Source organism: Ochotona curzoniae, unplaced genomic scaffold, assembly GCF_017591425.1.
Source record: "Ochotona curzoniae isolate NIBS_2020 unplaced genomic scaffold, NIBS_Ocur_1.0 contig_4917, whole genome shotgun sequence".
In the NCBI taxonomy this organism is placed as follows: Eukaryota; Metazoa; Chordata; class Mammalia; order Lagomorpha; family Ochotonidae; genus Ochotona; species Ochotona curzoniae.
This window is the reverse complement of record NW_024466421.1, coordinates 245,530-264,728: the sequence shown is the minus strand read 5'-3', so window position 1 is coordinate 264,728 and position 19,199 is coordinate 245,530.

The following is a 19,199-nucleotide window of genomic DNA, read 5'->3' as shown; positions in this document are numbered from 1 at the left end:
ATTAGAACCGGCGCCCATATGGGATCCCGGGCGTGCAAGGCGAGGACTTAACCACTTGCGCCACCGCGCCGGGCCCAAGACTATTATTTTTTCCAAATTGTTTCCTTCATGTTTAAAGGGGGGTATTAATGGAGAAGGCCCACCCAATTTCCCACCCTCCCCAGGTCCCAGATGTAGGGTATGCTCTGAGGTTCTTGCTCAAGTGGTTTTGATATTTCAACAGTTATGAATCGCTGCCAATCTTGCCACTCCAAGCACGACGAGGTCCTTGAGGATTCCACTGATTGACATAGTCCATCATAGAGTCTCTGTTTGCCCCGTATTTTGCTGCCAACATATAGCTGGGATGGTTGGTTGACCTGTTCTGTCTTTTCTCTTTTCTTGGTTAGGGTTCTGAGTCTGGCATTTTGATTGGGGAAATCTTCAAAGAAACTTTGTCTCAGGTGTTCTCAAACCAGATTCTTGTATGTGCTAGCAAGTACAGGGCCCGACTCAGTCCATCGCCCCAATCAGCTGGTGGCTGCAATTGCTGGGTTGGTTCTGTTTTCAGCCCCGACTTCCACTGGAACCAATGGGTGTTGCAGTCCAGCCTGGTTCTGCCCAGCACATACTCGGCCCTTGCATAAACCAGTGAGAGCTGCAGCCTAGTCGGAGCGACCCACAATAACCCCCACCAGGCCTGCCCCCTACCCTGGTTTGCCAGTATGTGTAGCAGTAGTCCAGTCTGTCCCACACCCCATTCTACCCCAGCCCCTGTCCTAGTTTTATGCCCTCCCGTGGAAGTGGTAACCCAAGAGGGATGAGCCCACTATTTCCCTCCCAGGCCTCTCACACTCCCAGATTATGCACTCTCCAGATCTATGGTTTGACTTGACAGAACGGCCCCCAGTGCCAGCTTCTGCCAGCTGATGCTGTGGCTAAGCCCAAACAACCCTCACCCACTCTAATTTTGTTTGCACCAGTAGGAAAAATCAGCCCAGCTTGGCTTTTCCCTGATCTAGTCCACATGAGGCCCACAGGTGTTGCAGCCCTGCCTAGTCTGGTCTGCCCCCATCCCAGCCCACGCTCTCCAGTGGGAGTAGCTGTCCAGCAAAGGAACCTCCCTTATTCCCCTACCGGCTCTGCCCCCTCCCTTCCTTGTTCTCGCGCTTGCTGGTTGGGCACTGCGGTCCCTTCCCGTACAGGCAACCTCACCTTGGCATTCCGTATTGTGGACTAGTCTTTGTTGCAACCAAACCTGGCTCAACCCACACTGTTCTGGTGTTTGGATTTGCCAGTGGATGACGTGGACAGATTTAGCCTGGTCTTCCCCTGACCCCTGCCAATTGTATGCCAGTAGGTAACTTTCCATGGCCTGTTCTGGGCTGTTTCCTATCATGTTTCTTGCGCTTACCTGCCAGGATCCTCCATCAGAACCTCTCCCAATGCTAGGTTTCACGCTTACCAGTGGGTCCATGAGCCAGCCCTAATCAGTCCACCTCCTGTCCTAGCAGGAACTGTGGCTTTTCCTGACTGGCCTTCAACCCAAACTGGTCCTTGCTGTTGGATGTTTCAGCGCAGCCATGGTTTGTCCATACCCACATATGGCTCACACATGGCTCAGTAGGGGTTTGCGACCTTGCCTAGTTCATCGCACATCTATCCCAGTCTTCCAGGACACCAAAGGGTGTTGGGGTCTGGCCCAGTTCGGTGCAGCCAATCCCAGTCCACACTTGTGCCTAGGGAGACTACAACCATTTCCAGATTAGAACACAGCCCCCATTCCAGGTCACATGCCCCTTGGTGGGAACCTCAACCCAGCTAGGGCTGTCCCCTTAGCTCCCCAACCGGGCCTGTTCCCAGCCATAGATCACATGCATGCCAGTGGTTGCTCTGACTCAGCTTGGCACAGCCCCTCACCTGTCCTGACCTCTGCCTTAGACACTGGCTTAGCGTTCCTGGCTCATGCAGACCAGTAGGTGCAAGAGCCTAGCTCGGCATGACCTGTGCTCTGTCCTGGTCTCTAGTTTTGCTTGTGGGCTAAGGTTTGCTCACTCCTGCCTGATCTACCCTGTTCCATTACCAATTGACACATTGGCCAGCTGTTGGAGCTACTTTGCCCAGCTTGTCCGACCCCCAGGTCTGGACCACATGTTCACCAGCGGGAGGTCTGAGTCGCCAGGGGAGTTTCCCAAGTTCCTCCACTTGATCCACTCCAGACCCAGTTCTCATACATGCCATTGGGTTTAGGCCAGTGCCCGGCGCAGTCTGTCCTTCCATTTGGCCTTGTATGAGTTGGTGAACTTTGCAGCCCGGCCCACCCCACACCCTATTCAGGATGCACATTCCTTTACCTGTAATTGATGGCAGGCTCCTTGGTCACACATAGCTTAGTCCATCACCACACCAACTCTTGAGATAACCAGTGGGGCTAGAATTATCACAGGATGTGGCCCACACATCCCTCAGAATTTACCCCCGGTTATGGTTTTTGAGTGCTAGTTAATGTAATGGCTTGCTTAATGTGACCCTTCTCCTGATCCATCATCATGTCAGGTAACATGATATAATTCTGCAGGACAAGCCCCAAGCCATAGCTTCTGCATGGACTGGTGTTTGGTGGTCAGCATTGTTCAGTGTTTACAAGTTTTACAAAGGAAGAGTTACTGCCAATGGGAATCTTTACGATTGCTTCACGTCCTAGAAGCTCAGTGGGTTCAACCTCGAGCTACCTAAGCAGCGACTCAAAGAACCAAAACCCCAGAGCTCCCTGGCCGGGCGGCCAGCAAGCAGAGCCTGGCACCACATGGCACACTGGCTGCCCGGGGACAGCTCACCACATGCACATGGTGGCTGTCGTCTGGGATCCAGGCATGAGATGCCCCGTCCTGAGACCCACCAGCAGCGGGGTGTGGGATGTATCAACGGTTCAGCACAGTGGACGCAGTGACCGGGTGCTGTGACCTAACTCTGAGTGTGCAGGCTTCAACCCAGCTGGCAGCAGACCGGTGGGGAGTTCGTGCAGGTGGAAGGGATGTACTGTACTGACCACAGCTCGCAGGAATAGTTCCCATTTGTTAGAGTCTGGTAGCACAGCATGCGGTAACCATGTGACTGAGGACTTGGTGGAGGAGATGGGAGAGAAAGTGGTCTGGTTGTTTCTGTTAAAAACCTCACCATGGGGGGCGGGGGTCCAGTGTTGTGGCACAGCAGATGAAACCACAGCTTTACAATATGGACATTCCCATACCGGAAGCCCCACACGGAATCCTAACTGCTCCCCTTCCCTTCCAGCTCCCTGCTCACACACCTGGGAAACAGTGGAGAACGGCCAGGGGCCTGGAGGCCTGCTGCCACCTGGGAGACCCACATGGAATTCCAGGATGGATGTGGCACCCAGGGCAGCAGCCGCCCACCAGGTGACACGATGGGGCGGGGGATGAAGGGTGACCTTGGTGCCCCAAGCTCCTTCTGGATGAGCCTGGGTTCCCTTTATCTACAACAAGAAGCCACACCCAGGAAGGGGGCTGAGGAGTGGACAGGCCCTGGGGACAGGGAGGCACTGGCAGGGCCACTGCAGCTGCCTGCACAAAACAGAGCGTTAGGGCGGGCAGGATCCCTGCGTGATGCGAGCTCATGATGGGCGCTTTGCCCATGCTCAGGGGCGGCGCCCACCCTGTGTCAGGGGCTCCCAGGCACGGCGGGCAGGAGTGCAGGCGGCTGCCCAGACAGGCACTGTGCTTGCCAGGCTGTGAAGGAAGGGGTCAGACTGGCACTGGGGAGTAACCTGGACTGGAGGGCAGAGGCAGGGGTGCAGGGGTGGGGTGCTGATGGGGTGCCCAGCCTCTTTCTCCTCCCAAAGCCCCAGTTCCGTGCTCCCCACAGTGTCCTCCCACAGGCAGCAGACACGTCTGCTGTGTCCTCCGGGCATCCACTGCCCTGAAGCAGGAGAGCCGAGCTGTCCTTCTATCCAGAGGGGGTGGCCCATGCCTGGGAGGGAGGGGCCAGGGAGTGGGGCACAAGGTCAGCACCAGGAGAGGTTGGTCATGTGACAGAGTCCTGCAAGTGGCACCACTGTTTGACCATCACAACCATCTGGGCAGCTGACAAGCCACATCTGGGGCCTGGGGGTCAGAGCTGTAGCCTAGCACATTAAGCTTCAAGCTCCAATGTCAGTATCCCATACTGGCTCCAGTTCAAGTCCTGGCCTCTCTTTGACCCAGCTCCCTGTTAGTGCCCTGGGAGAGCTGCAGAGGGTGGCCCGAATCCGTGGCCTGCTCCCTCGTGCGCGACCTGGGGACAGCTCCTGGTTTCTGCCTTTGCTCTGCTCTAGCTGTCACAGCTGTGTGGGGAGTGAACCAGTGGATGCAAGAGTCTCTCTCTCTTTCTCTCTCTCTCTCTCTGTCTCTCTCCTCACTTTCTCCCTTCCCACCTGCCTTTCAAATATGTAATTTTTTTTTTTAAAAGGCCTGTGGCCTGCCCTTCATGAGCCCGTTTGCTCTGTACAGGCAATGCCTGGTAAGTGGCCTGGGTTCAGCTGCCACCTTGGCGCTCAGCAGCCACCAGGCTTTGCGAGGAAGCAGGTGCCAACACGGCTGGGCACAGATCACACTCCTGCGGAGGTTCTGACAGCTCCCCAGGGCCGGCCACCAGGCGCCGTCTCCTGGGCCAGCCGGGTGTCATGGTGCTCACAGCACCCCAGGGAATCTAACTGGCAGGCAGGTGTCCCCATTGGCCACTGCTAGTGAAACAGTAGGAATGGCACTTCCTCGCTGAGTGGGACTGACGGGCCAGCCTGCTCACCAGGCACTGACAGGACATGGACCGCGTGCCAGGCACCCAGGGCTTGGCAGTGTTGGCAGGCAGTGTGGCTGAGCCCACGGCAGGGACATGGGACCCGCACTGGAATGGATGCAGTGATGCCATGCTGGCCCATTGCACACGTTCTGTGGACATCAGCACAAAGAAAGGAGTGCCTGGAAACTATATAATTTTAATGTAAAAATTTGTTTGAAAAGCAGAGTTACAGTGTGGGTGGGGGTTCTTGCATGACCTGGTTCACTCGCCAATGGCCACAGTATCCAAGGGCCAGGAGCTCCATCTGGGTCTCCGTGTAGGTGGTAGGGACCCCAGAATTCAACCTGTCCTCTCCTGCCTTCCCAGGCACATTATCAGGGCACGGATCAGAAGTGGATCAACTGGGACATGAACCAGCACCCACATGGGATGCTGGCACGAGCCCCTTTGCCCACTCAGCCATAGCACTGGCCCCTAGACATTTCTTGGTAAATAGGAAATCTTCCATCAGAAAGAACAACATAGCAGTCTCCTCTATTTCTGGATTATTCCTTGTACAAAACGGCCCGGTTCCTCGCTAACTCCAGGGCTAAGCAGCTCCCAGGCACGGGGCCCCAGCAGCTGGGCTACATCTGGTAAGAAGCTGACTAAGGACCAAGGGCAAGGCTGACTAGAGGGCAAGGTGCTTTCCCATCCCTGGGTGGGCCCAGGGCCCAGGGACCTTGGGGCTGTGTCCACTGCACCCACAAGGGTCCCACCTCCATGCAGTCTGGTCAGGCAGTGGCTGAGGATGGAGCTAACAGACCCGGCTGGCCGCCCACACCAGGCAGACGGCTCGGCCCCGGGGTCAGAGTCTGCGCCCTTGCCCTCCTCTGAATGAAGAAAGACAGGAAGCTGCGGTCTGGCCACTGCTGGGCCGGGGAGGAAGGGGCAGACGTGAGAATGCTCAGTGCTCCTCCCCGCTGGGAAGCAGGGCAGATGAAACTAGACAACGCAGAAGCAGCGGCAGGAACTGGGAGGTCAAGTGGCCAGCCTGGCCCGCGACTCTGCCTGCCCTGGTCATCCAAGGTCGCACTGTGCCCCTCTGCGCAGAGATGTGCTCCAACTTGCCCTCCACTGATTTGGGTGCCACCTCCTCCAGGAAGCCCCCTCTCACCGTACCTCTACTGGCAGCCAGGGTGTCCCTACATCACATCGCCTCTGGCCACGGCCCTGGTGGGGGTCTTTCACTCTGCCTCTCACAGGCCCTTCTCCTGGGGGGTCCCGTGAGGAGGGTGCCAGCATCAGAACCAGAAATCCCCCCTGCACCCTTCACCAGCTGCAGGTTGTGGAGTGGCGGGGGCAGCATGCTGCTCTGCGCGGGAATTTCCCACATTGCCTGCCACGGGGTGCAGGCCCTGTGAGTGCCCGGGCAGCCCTGTCCCCGCCCCGCATGGGCGCCGCCCGCGCCCCACTGACAGGCGGGGCTGGGTGGGACCGTGGCCCGTGGCAGAACTACCCATGGCCACCATGCAATGATGCCAGTAAAGATGCCTAGGGTTGGGCAGAGGCTTTACAAAGCGCCCAGTGCAGACAAGGCGCCCGAGGCTCGGCCAGTCAGCCTCCTGGCCGGGAGCACGCACAGCATGGCAGGACACAGCCTGCCCACAAGCTCTCCTTGTCAGAGGAGCCCCCACTTGCTCAGGGGGCAGAACCCTCTGCTGGAATCATCTGATGGAAGGGACTGGACTCTGGCTGACCCCAGCCAGCTCTGACTCCAGTGAGCGCTCAAAGTCACGGCCTCCCATTCGTTCCTTCTGCTTGGGGGGGACAACTCGGGAGGGGGACGACTGAAGACAGCCTCCCGTCCCCCCACATCCCCAAGGCAGGGGCCCAGCTGCCGCCCACAGACTGGGCCAGGAGCCCATCTGTCCTGATCTGCTCCCCACGGCACGGGGGCAGGGTCTGTCTTCTGACCCTTGAAGCCCAGATTGAGGGGGGAGGGGCGGGGTGGGCCCGTTTTCCCTCCAAGTTCAAAGCCAGCCTGATCCCAAGGGACGGAGCAGGCGCCTGCTTCAACTCCTCAGCTGTCTGGCCCACACCTCCTCCAGTGGGTCCGTCTGCCAGGGGAGGGGATCCGGGAGACCCGGGTCAGCCCTGCTGCTCTGCACACCCCGGCCCACTGGGACTTCCTGCCAATCACCTGGACCCCTTCCAGGAGCCACACCCTCCCGGCCTTCCTGAAGCCTCTGGAAAGGAAGCCACCTCCCTCGTGGGAACCCCTCCCTGCTGCTGCTGGAGAACCTGCAGGGGACGTTGCCTCAATCAGCCAAGCTGCCCCTCTCCCCATCCGGACCTTGAGCCTGGCCCTACCTCCCCGGGGGCTGCATGCCCTGTGGGCACCCCCACGCCACCCCAGCTGGACAGGGGCCCAGTAAGCAATGCTGACTCCTGAATGCACTGCCCTTCCAGCCCCCTACCCAGTCCCCAGACCAGCGCCGTCCACACCTCCACACTCTCACAGGAAGCTCCCCCTCTTCTGCCAGCCCTGGCTTGTCCTACCCCAGCACAAGAATAGCACTGGTCTTGCTCAGAAAGGAGAAAGGTGAGGTCAGGGCCAGACCAGCCTCCCGCAGGGGCATCCCCCATCCCCAGGGGATACACACACACCGGGCGCACCCCTGTCCCCCAAGCCTGCCGCACTGAGCTGTGCCACCAGACACCTACCTGCCTGGTCCACCGGCCCACACCTGTTACTGCTCACACTGGCTGCCCTTCCCCCACCGTGGGCCAGCTCTCTGGGGGAGGCAAAAGGCAGCTAACAAGAGAAGGAGGAGATGCCTGGGAAATGGGGTGGAGAGTGAGCAGAGAGACCAGCAGAGCCTGGGGAGATGCAGGCACGTGCTGGGGCTGGGTACACATGCTGACTCTAGGGCACAGAAAGGAGCAATGGGGTCCCAGTGGCTGGGGCTACAACAGGGGCACCGTGGCATGGGGAGGGTCCAGGTGAGGGGCCCCGCCCAGTTACAGGGTGCGGTTGTGGAGGGGTGAGGTAGAGGCAGCCCTGGCCCCAGCATGACTGACACTCAGCAGGGGGTCACATGCTGCCCCCGGGCAGGCAGGGGTCTCTCCTTCCTCCCCCACCCCATCTTCACCTTGCCAGGCACGGCTAGACACGCAGGATGCATGTCTATGCCTGCCCCACTGCAAGGGCCCTGGCCTTAATGCAGGACGCATGTCTATGCTTGCCCCACTGCAAGGGCCCTGGCCTTAATGCAGGACGCATGTCTATGCCTGCCCCACTGCAAGGGCCCTGGCCTTAATGCAGGACGCATGTCTATGCCTGCCCCACTGCAAGGGCCCTGGCCTTAATGCAGGACGCATGTCTATGCCTGCCCCACTGCAAGGGCCCTGGCCTTAATGCAGCCGCACGCCTCCCCTTGGGAAACCGGCGCTCCTTACTGGTCTCCTGGTGAGTGCGGGGCCCAACTGCGGCTCTGTGGCTCTCCCAGGCCAGCAGGAAGCGGGTGGGCAGTGAGTGGCACACCCCAACACCGTGCCCATTTGGAATGCCAGCTTCTGACACGTGTGGCCCAGATCCTACTTCTCTTGGTTCCATGCCAGAGAGCTTAGCTGCGCTCCCAGACCCACGCGAGTGGAGCAGGGGGCAGGGGCAGGGCCAGGCCCTGGGTACTGCCCCCAACCACACCCTTACCCAGGCGGCGGGGGCACCCACTGAGAGTGAAGCCCCTCTTAGAGAAGCCCCACCTTGACGGGTACAGACACCCGCTGGGGTACCACCCCGGCCCTGCAGCCAGGGCTTGGCAGTCACTAAGGGGCTTTCTTATGATCATCCTGTAAGGGGATGTAAATGAAGTGCCAGCTCAATCTGCAATTCTTCCCTTCCTGTGAAGTCTGTCTTTAGCCTGAACTTCGTTTATGTAAATCAGCTTTCCCAGAATAGACCCTGTGTCTCTCTAGCATCCCCGGAGGCTCCCCAGGCAGCCGCCCGCCCGAGCCCAGGCCAGGGCTTGGTCCTCCCGCCCGCCCGTGCACCTGTCCTTCCTGCAGCCCCTCCAAGCTGCACTGCGGGCGGTGCTGGCGCCTGGGGTGCCTGGGGGCGGGCAGCCAGAGGACGTGGATGCCCTCAGGCAGCCGGCTCTGAAGGCCACTGCGGGCTCTCTGGCCTCAACCTTTCTTTCCTCCCGCCAAGGGAGCCCCAGGTAGAAACCAGCAAGAACTAGCAGACGGCCTTGGGGGTCCATTTCCATCAGTCAATCACAGCTTTTTGTCCAACCATAGTTCTAGTCCCTTGCCTATTCTTCACTCAGAAAGACACTGTTTTGTTATTTAAGTCTTCATTTCAGAAGACTCTCATGTCCCCTAAAATTTCAGTTATGGGGTCAGTGTTGTGGCACAGTGAGCTAAGCCACTGCCTGTGTCACCAACATCTGATATTAGAGTACGGGCTGCATCCTGGCCGCTTCATTCTGAGCCAGCTGCCCGCTAACGCTCTGGGGAAGGTGGCCGAGCTCTGATCTCCCTGCCCTCCACGGGGGAGACCTGAGCGGAGTTAATGGCTGCAGACATGCTCAGCTCTGGTAGCCATCTGGGGAGTGAGCCAGACCAGCAGACAGTCGGAGTCTCTCTTACCTGTTTGCTCTCTCTCCCTCTGTAATAAATAATACAGATTTTATATTTATTTGGTAAATAAGTAATTTTAAACAAAACGTCGGCATTGCAGTATCTATTCTGTAATGCTCACTCAGTACATAAGAATAGTCATTCTTGGATTGGTTAGAAACAAAACAGCCACAGAAAGACAGAAGACGCTTCACAGCTCAACTCCCCCCACCCTCCAGTTCCCTGGCCCTGCAGACAAGCCAGGCCCCTGAGCAGGCTTGATGCCCTCCCGGAGCTGACAGGGCCCTGCACACCCCAGCTTGTGCCAGGCCGGAAGTGTCAGATGGCCCCTAACTCCAAGCCGCAGCCCTGGGCCTTGCCCCCATAAACTCTGCTCCCTAACCTGGGAACAAGGAGCTGGGGCATGGGCTTGACCTGGGGCACGAAGGGGAGGGTTTCATTGGCTGCCCCAGCAAACAGGTGCAGAGCTGGATGTGGCCCCCCCGGAAGGAGGCTCGAGGCCCTGCCAAGGGGAGGGAGACCCTGGAAGTGTCCTGTGACTGAGGCCAGGCATCTACCTGCCCCGGACTGGCACGGTAAGTCAGTACCCCTCCCCCAGCAGAAGGCAAGGCTCTGGGGGTTCAGCCACAGGCCCAACGGGGGAGCATAACCCACTGCACACTCTCTGCACCCCAAGATCCAGGGCCTGGGAGGCCCCCCAGCCAGGGCATGTGTGACGGCTGAGACAGCAGAGTGGGCGAGGCAGAAATGAATGAAGCAGCAAAGGAATGAAGGGGTGAAGGAAGGAAAGGGTCACGGCCCTTCTCTCAGGCCGTGCTTTGCCCAAGACGGGCAGAGCTGCCTCCCACACAAGGATTCCTGCAACTTGGCCCTGGCCACCCCTCACCCCGAGGCTGCAGGATTCAGCACTGCCCTGCCCGCACCCCCGCCCGCTCAGAGCACAGCCACAGGGGTTGCAAGTTGGAGAACAGGGGCGGGGCAGAGGGACCTCCAAAACTCCCCCAGCCCCATGGGTTTCCCCGTTTGCCTGACCTGCCACACCGACAGCCAGTGCAGGCTGCAGGGGCTCTGGCCTCCTGGGCACCCAGGCTGCTTGCAAATGCTGAGGAGTCACTGCGTGGCCCAGCCTACCTGCTCCCGGTGGGCACACCCGGAACTGACGGGCACTCAAGCACCTGAACCTGGGCCTTAGATGCAGCATCGTCCAAAGTGGCCAGACAGGCCACAAACGGACGACGCCAAGCGAGAGCCACCTACTCCCCGAGAATCAGACGTGATGACTGGAGCCCGTCATTTTGCACCTGCAGACGGTACACGTGTCCGAACAAAAAGAAGGTGCCTGGTCTCTGTGGACCGTGGAGCCGGCTCCCCACCATCTCTGGGCTGTGTGATTCCAGCAGCCAAGCCATTAAGGCAGAATCACAAAAGGCAGAAAGCACCTGTGTTCTCCAGTTGCACCTTGCTGAGCCCCTGCGACGGGAGGCTTTCTGCCAATCACTGCTGCGAAGGATGACTTCTTGACTTCACAGCGGTGGCAGTAAGGCACAGCACCCCAGCATGCTGAGCTTGCGCTGGACCCTGGCACTCAGCTCTTCAAACCCTGCCAGTCTCCAACACTGAGTGCTGCACACTGGCTTGCTTGCAGAGCCCGCAAACCATCCACATCAGAGCACTGGATCCTGTCCCCACTGCCCTAGTTCCTCTCCAGCTTCCTACTGTGGCACCTGAGAGCAGGGACGATGGTCCCAGTGTGCCAGCCCCTGACGCACCTTCTCGGGAGTCCGATCTGTAATGAAGCAGGGAACTCCCCCCAGGCCTTCACGACCCCTACATGTAAGCCTGGTGCTTGGCCCCAGGTCCCTGCCGACAAATACACAGGAGACCAGAGGTCAGGAGAGGCCACTGCCCCACCCTGTGGGACTTCCCTGGATTACAGGGTCACTGACCACCCACCACCCTGCTCTGGCCACAGCTCAGGCCCAGCGTGTCCAGGCGGGCAACGCCGCGAGACACACAGAGAACGACCATGTCAAGACAAGCTCGCAAGGACAACCAGAGGGCCAGCTGTCCCCCGAGCCAGGGCCTGTGAGATGGCAGCAAGAACAGCAGCCCAGGAGCCCATGGTGTGGTCAGTCCTGGCTGTTCCACTTCCCATGTAGCTCCCTGCTGATGCACCTGCAGAGGCAGTGGAGGACGCCCGTGTTTGACCTCTGCCACCTCCTGGAGACTCATGGAGTCCCCTGCTCCTGGCTTCAGTCAGCACTCCCCAAGTGGGGACTCGCTCTCTCTCCTTTCCCCTCTCTCTTTCAAATGAAAAAAGCAATAGCTTGGGCCCGGCGTGGTGGCGCAAGTGGTTAAGTCCTCGCCTTGCACGCCCGGGATCCCATATGGGCGCCGGTTCTAATCCCGGCAGCCCCTCTTCCCTTCCAGCTCCCTGCCTGTGGCCCGGGAAAGCAGTCGAGGACGGCCCAAGGCTTTGGGACCCTGCACCCGCGTGGGGAGACCCGGAAGAGGCTCCTGGCTTCGGATCGGCATAGTATCGGCCCTTTGCGCTCACTTGGGGAGTGAATCATCGGACGGAAGATCTTCCTCTCTGTCTCTCCTCTCTGTATATCCGCCTTTCCAATAAAAAATAATAAAAATAAATCTTTAAAAAATAAGTAACTCTTTTAAAAAAAAAAAAAAAAGCAATAGCTCATTGGTACAGAGCCGAGGGCCACTCGGCATGCTGTTTCAGAACAAGTCATGGCATCATGACATTGTCACAGCACCCAGGACACTCGGCAGGCAGGGGCACCAAGGCTCGGGAGGGTGGGGAGGCTGCCCAGCGTCACAGCGCTAGCACGAGGCCCTGACAGGCCCTGGTGCGGAAGCCTGAACCCAGAATCTGTGGGATAAATGCATGAGCACAGAAGCCAGGGGCAGCGGTGAGAAACGTGTGTGTGCGCAGGAGCCCACGCCTGTGTCTGTGTGCGCACGAGTGTGTACCGGGGCACGCGGGGATGCACGTGGACCCACGTGTCTGCCTGCGCTCATCTGTGTCTGTATGCCCACGTTGTGTGTGCGAGCCTGTAGCCAGACCTGGCTCAGATGTGGAAGCGCCCGCATGGCCAACACTGAGCCTGGGGTGTCCATGTGCCAGAGGCAGAAGCCATCACCCTCAGCCCCTCGGCGGCCCCACGTGGGCTCCATGACTGCCCGCTCCTGGTCTGCTCAGGTGGAAGGGCTGTGAGCCAGTCCCTGGCAGCGAGGAAGCTGCCATGGACACCCACTCGTGGAGTTCCTGCTGCGTGCCAGGCATGCACTCACTTGGCCCTGCCAGTGGCGCAGGGTGGGCAGGAGTGGCTGGCGAGTGCCCCTGCCTCCCCATGTGTGTGTCCTGGGTAGCACAGGACGCCTCATGCCTCTGGCTTCTCTGACGCCTTTCTTGTAATCAGTGCAGGCACCTGACATGAGAACCAACACACAGTCATTTCAAAACCCCGTCGCCAGCCAGCTGGTGCAGCCACAAGGCCAGCAGGGACTTTTGGCCAAGGCAGTCCCGTGACCCCCACATGGTCACAGAGACCAGTGCAATGGCTACACAGTGGACACGGGCCCGAGAAACCAGGCAGCTGGGGCAGGGCTGTGCTCGCTGCATCTCATCACCCCCAGCTCAGTGCAGCCTTGGGGACACAGGAAGGGAGGTGGCCAGCGCCGGCCCTGAACACGGGAAGGGGCTGTGAGAACAAGCTGCCTCTGGCCCAAGCCGGTGGAGGTTTCTGCTTCGATCATCCTGCTCTGTGGCTCATGGGGTCAACCAACACCTGCTGGTGCTGGCTGGCTGCCTGGGTTATCCCTCTCCAGTTAATAGCAAAAGGGAAAATGGGGGCCCAGTACAGTACCCTAAAGTCCTCTCCTTGAACACACCAAGATCCCATATGGTCACCAGTTCTAATCCCAGCGGCCCCACTTTCCATCCAGCTCCCTGCCCGTGGCCTAGGAAAGCAGTCGAGGACGGCCCAAGGCCTTGGGACCCTGCATCCATATGGGAGACCTGGAGGAAGTTCCTGGCTCCTGGCTTCAGATCGGCATAGCACCAGCTGTTGGGAATGAATCATCGGATGAAAGATCTTCTTCTCTGTCTCTCCTCCTCTTTTATATCTGACTTTCCAATAAAAATAAATAAGTCTTTTAAAAAAAAGATTAAAAATAAGGCAGGTCAGGCCCTTGGGAAGCAGGGCTGGCTGCATTTAACTCCCAGGCGTTGGCGGGTTGGCCTAGCGTTTATGTCTGATAAATGTCCCGTCAGGTTCCGCCTCCCACTCCTGCCCCAGCTTCCTGATAGTGCCCACCCAGGGGTCAGTGATGGTGTGTGGGCTCCTACCAGCCCCGTGGGAGTCCCGGCTCCTGGCTGCGGCCCTACTCAGCTCAGGCCTGTGAGGGCATTTGGGAAGTGCCCAGCGCATGACAGCTCTTCTAGGCCACTCTCTGCCTCTCAAAAAAAAAAAAAAAGGAAAACAAAAAGCATTTTAGAGACATTATTATTATAATGCTGCTATAACAGCCTCATGTTCAAGTCCCCCACGTCTAAACAGAGGCCAAGCTTCCCATACGGTCACCCCAGTGCCTGGCTCCCAATCGACTTCATGAAACATTGGTTGAAAAGATGGATAGATGATGGATGGATGAACAGACAGGTAAACATACAAATGCGTGAACAAATGATGGGTGATGGATAGATGGGTGGAGGGTGCCACGTGAGTGCCTGTCACCTGCTTAGAGCTGGTCACCAGTGACGGAGTGGACAGGGCAGGGGTCATCGTCGGTGCAGTGTCTCACTGCTTCCCCGAACAGGAGGCGGCGCCTTCCCGTGCTCACCCACTGCATGCCTGCACCGCCTGGTCCACACGTCCACAGTGCCCACATTTACACCCTGTACCCCCTTCCCGTGCTCACCCACTGCATGCCTGCACCGCCTGGTCCACACGTCCACAGTGCCCACGTTTATGCCCTGCACCCCCTTCCCGTGCTCACCCACTGCATGCCTGCACCGCCTGGTCCACACGTCCACAGTGCCCACATTTACACCCTGTACCCCCTTCCCGTGCTCACACCCACTGCATGCCTGCACCGCCTGGTCCACACGTCCACAGTGCCCACATTTATGCCCTGCACCCCCTTCCCGTGCTCACCCACCGCATGTCTGCACCCACCAGGTCCACGTGTCCACAGTGCCCACATTTACACTCTGTACCCCCTTCCCGTGCTCACCCACTGCATGCTGCTGCAGCCCAGCCAGTGCGTCCCACCGTGTCCCATGCGAGTGGCCACACGTCCACAGTCAGTTATGCCCTGCACCCCCTTCCCATGCTCACACCCACCACATGTCTGCACCCACCAGGTCCACGTGTCCACAGTGCCCACATTTACACTCTGTATCCCACCCCCGTCTTGTGCTCACACCCACCACACATCTGCACCCACCAGGTCCATGTGTCCATGTCACCCACGTTTACATCCTGAGGTCACATGTCACCCCCTCAGGCCTGTCAGTGGGATCTGCTCGGTGACACGCAGCGTGTGCAGTGAGTCCCCCGGCCACGCTCGTGGACCCTGCGTCTGGCTCGTGGTCTGCTGCGCCCATTACAAAACCTCAACCTTGCATCCTCCCCTCGAGCTCTGCGGGTGAAGTCCATCTCCAGGCAACTTCTGCCATGGCCAAGCCTCGGAAACCCTGCTGCCTGTGAGGCTGGCACGCGCACAGGATTCCCATGGGAGTGAGTGGACCAAAAACGACATCACCCTAAGCCACGGGCTCAGCCAGGCACAGCTTCTTCACAGTCCTGGCAAGATGGAAACACATTTGCACAGCGAAATTGTACATGCAAAACAGAATGTGACTGCTGGCACTGTGGGGTCACAGGTAAAGTCGCCCCATGAGACACCAACATCCCGTATGGTTTCATGTCTCAGCTGCTCCACTTCCTATGCAGCTCCCTGCTTGTGAACTAGGAGGGCAGCAGAGAAGTCTCAACTTCTTGGGCCCCTATATCTGCATGGGAGACCAGGAAGAAGCTACTGGCTTCTGGCTCCTGGCTTTGGATCAGTTCAGCTCCGGACTATTGCAGCCATTTGAAAGTGGCCCAGTGAATGGAAGACCTCTCTCTCTTTCAAATAATTCTCAACTTCATTCGAGCCAAGACGCAACAAGAGGGAGAGAGAGGTGGGACAGGAGGCACGGCAGGGAGGGTGGCGGGGGGTGGGGTGGCCAGGGCCCTGGTTTCCCACTTACTGACCTCTGCCGCCTGACCCTTGGGTGCGCTCGCCCGTTCACGCCGTGGTCCTGGGGCCGCCCACCTTCCACGCGCTGGACCAGACCCTGCAGGTGGGGGTGGCAGCTCAGGGCGGGCGGAGGTCACGACCAGACCAGTTGTGGGGATGCTGCGAGAAGGAGGGATCTGCGCTGCGTGGCCACGGGAGCGTGCGCCCATGGCCTCATCCTCCCCATGGTGCCAGCACGCTGCCTGGAGCCCGCCCCGTGGCTCTGCAGCACGGTCCCAAGGGGGCGGGCAGCCCAGCAAGAGCGTCCCAATCCTGACTCCAGCTTTGTGCTGGCCAGGACAGACAGGTGATGACTGAGAGCCTGAGCCCCCGCCACAGCCGCAGGGGACCTGGGCTGCTGGCTTCCTACAGATGAGCTGGTCCCCTCTCCACAGCTGTGGGGTTCGACGGTCTGAGCTGCCCAAGGCCTCTCTATCTGGGCTGTGGATGGCACATCACTGCTGTGTCTTCCCGTGGAGGAAGAGCAGGAGGGAGAGTGAGAGACGGTTGGAGCAGAGACACGAGAATGGCAGCTGGCGTCTCCCCGCCCCCCACGTGAGGACTGCAGCCCTGTGGGTAAGGTCCCCGTCTACACCCTCTTTAGCCCCAGATGCAGTTCGCAGCACTGGCCTGGGTCCTTGCCATGAATCTGGGGGCCATGAGTGTGTCCACGGGCTGCTGGGAGTGTGGGGCTGTCATGCCTTGGGGAACAGTGGGACAGGTGATCCCCACGACCCAAGCCTATGCAGAGCGGCGTCACACAGATTGCTGGGGTGGCAGCATCCCCTGCCACGTAGGCACGTGGCAACCTGAGCCAGCCGTGGGAGGAGAGGTGAGTGTGGGTGAGAGGAGGCACCAATGGTACAGCTTGCCCACCTCCCGCAGCACCCAACACCTGGCTTAGCCACAGTTTGCACAACCAGGATTTTTCTAGGGGCCACAGGAGCAAGGGGAGGACAGGGGGAGGGTGGACAGGGGGTCACATCGTGTTGAGAGCGCTCAAGTGGAAGTTCGTCCTGACTGCGAACCCCATTTGGTCAAAGTTGTTCCCCCGGCAAGACACAGATGCCATGGCATCACGTGTCAAGTCTCCCCCGGCAGGGTCCTCACCCCATGGGGATACTGCTGCCAGTCCCCACTACTCCATTCCAATCCAGCTTCCTGTCAATGTGCCTGGGAAAGCAGCAGAGGATGACCCACGAGCTGGGGCGGCTGCACCCACGGGGCACACCCTACAATGACAGGAGCCACCAGCAGGGGGAGCAGCACCACCATCTCTGGAGCGAGACCAGAACAGGACCAGGTGGTGTTTGATGCTGGGGCGGGCAAGCTTTGCACCCCTGTGAGTCAGGAAGAGAAGCAAAGCAGAGTGATGGTTAGGAACCTGTCCACAGCCCACAGCTCACAGGAGGCATCCCTGGGACTTACACCCTCACCTGTGAGCACAGGCTGTGCACATGGCAGGTGCTGCCCCCTTTCCTGGCCCCAGGTCAGGACCTGTAGGCTGCGGGTGGGGGAAGCTGGCAGCTTGGGCAAAGACTCCTGGAAGAGCTGCCCGGGGGAGGGGGCAGGGGCCAAGTCCTGACAGGTGCCGGGGTGTGGACGCCATAGAGGGGTACTGTCTGGTCACCGAGGTTTGGGGGATTGGCGGGAGGCAGGAAGACTCCTGCAGCCTGCTGGGAACAGTTTCTCTGGGACGGCCAGCAACAGAAAATTGCAAAGGGCGGTTTGTCAAAAGATCCAAGGGCGGCTGCAGGGGCGGGGTAGCCTCTGGGAGGAAGGAATCCCACGGTACCTCCTGACCTGTGGATCCAGGACCTGTATCCGCCTGGTGGACAGCTGGCCTCAGAGCTCAGCCTGCAGCTGTGAGGGGTATATGTGTGACGGCGCAGCTCCAGAGCCTTCTGGAACCTTCCAAACTCCCAGGGAGGCCTTCTGTAGTCCAGCGGCACAGTGGGACCTTGGCCCAGCCTCCTCCGCTGCCCACCAGCCGTGCTCCAAGGGCACTCTGCCCCAACATGACCAGCCTTCGAGTATCTGCTCATGCTGCAGGTCTATCCTTCCCAGCATCTCCCTTCCCACGAGGCAGATACTCCCCGGGGCCTGTGGCCACACAGCGTAGTGGGAGGAGTTCCTGGTGGCCAGGGCCCTGTGGTGACAAGGAGGCAGGCACAGGAGGGGGCCCAGCCTGCGGGCTGTCCCCTTGCAGTCACAAGCTCTTTTGCTCATGGTGGCTGCCCTTAACTGTGAACTCCCTTAGGGTGTGGCAACCCACCTATTGGAGTCGCAGTGTGCATCCCTGACCCCCAAGTTGGGCTCCTTCCCATCGCCACCCTGGTGACCACGGCAGCTTGGAATCGGCTTCTAGGGATTGAAGGCCGGCCCACCTGGCACCTGTGCCCACTTTCCCGAGTGGCTTGAGCGCCCTGGGGTTGCAGGTGAGTGGTGTTCACAGGACGGGGCTTAAAGGGGGGGAGGGGCCAACCTTCAGCAGGGTCATCCAGGCTGAATTTTGGGTAGGGGCCTCTAGGGGGCCCCAGCCGCCAGTCCAGTCAAGATTAAGGGGACACACACACCCACACACACCCCTGCCAGGGAAGGCAGGCGGGCAGGCAGGAAGGCAGCGCACAAAGGGTACATAATGGGGCTTTGTAATTGGAGCCATGAACAGATGGCAGAGAACCCTCACCAGCCTTGCTGGGGTCACAGGCCAGAGGGACAGGACAAACTGTGGACACCCAGATGTCCAGGAAGGCCAACTCTGGTCCCTGTGGGATAGGGACCTTCAGCCCGCTGTCGGTCATGCTCTGCGGGGGCCAGGCAGATGCGGTGGAGCGAGTCCTCCCCAGTCCAATGCCAGTGGTGTTGTTGGAGCTGCCTTTGGCGACTGCCCTGCGCCCAGCGGTCCAGGGCATGGGGGGAGGGAGGACCCACTCCCAGCAGCACTGCTGTCACCATCCACACAGCACACCTGTGCACCTGCGCCCTCTACGCTGCGCTCACCCTGGCTGCTCTGCTCCTGGCCCAGCGACCACCAGGTGCCTCCTCCAGGCAGCCAGAGGCACCCCCAGCAGAGAGCACCTGCCCAAAGGTGACTTCCCAGACTACAAACTCGTGAGAACTTAGTTTCTCTTGTTTCAAAGTGCCCTGCCTGTGGGGCTTGGTGCTGGCACGGTGCCAGGAGAGAACAGGGCCTCCGCAATGGGCACGCATCCAGCTGTGACTGGGGCACCCAAGGCTACATCATGGCCTGCCTACCTCCCACACTCTCAGCCAGCGCTGCACACGGGCCAGCACCTGACCTGTGAGCAGGAGCACGTGGCCCTGGACTGGCTTGGGCCGAGGAAGCACTCACCCTGAGAAGCCCTGGGGACCCCAGCGCCTTTCCTGCCTTGGGGCGGGGGAAGTCCTTGCTGAAGGGTGGACAGCAGGCCCTTCAGGCCAGCCCCAGGAGTCCCAGCCACAGGGGACCGTGCAGGAGAGGACCCTTCCCCTGC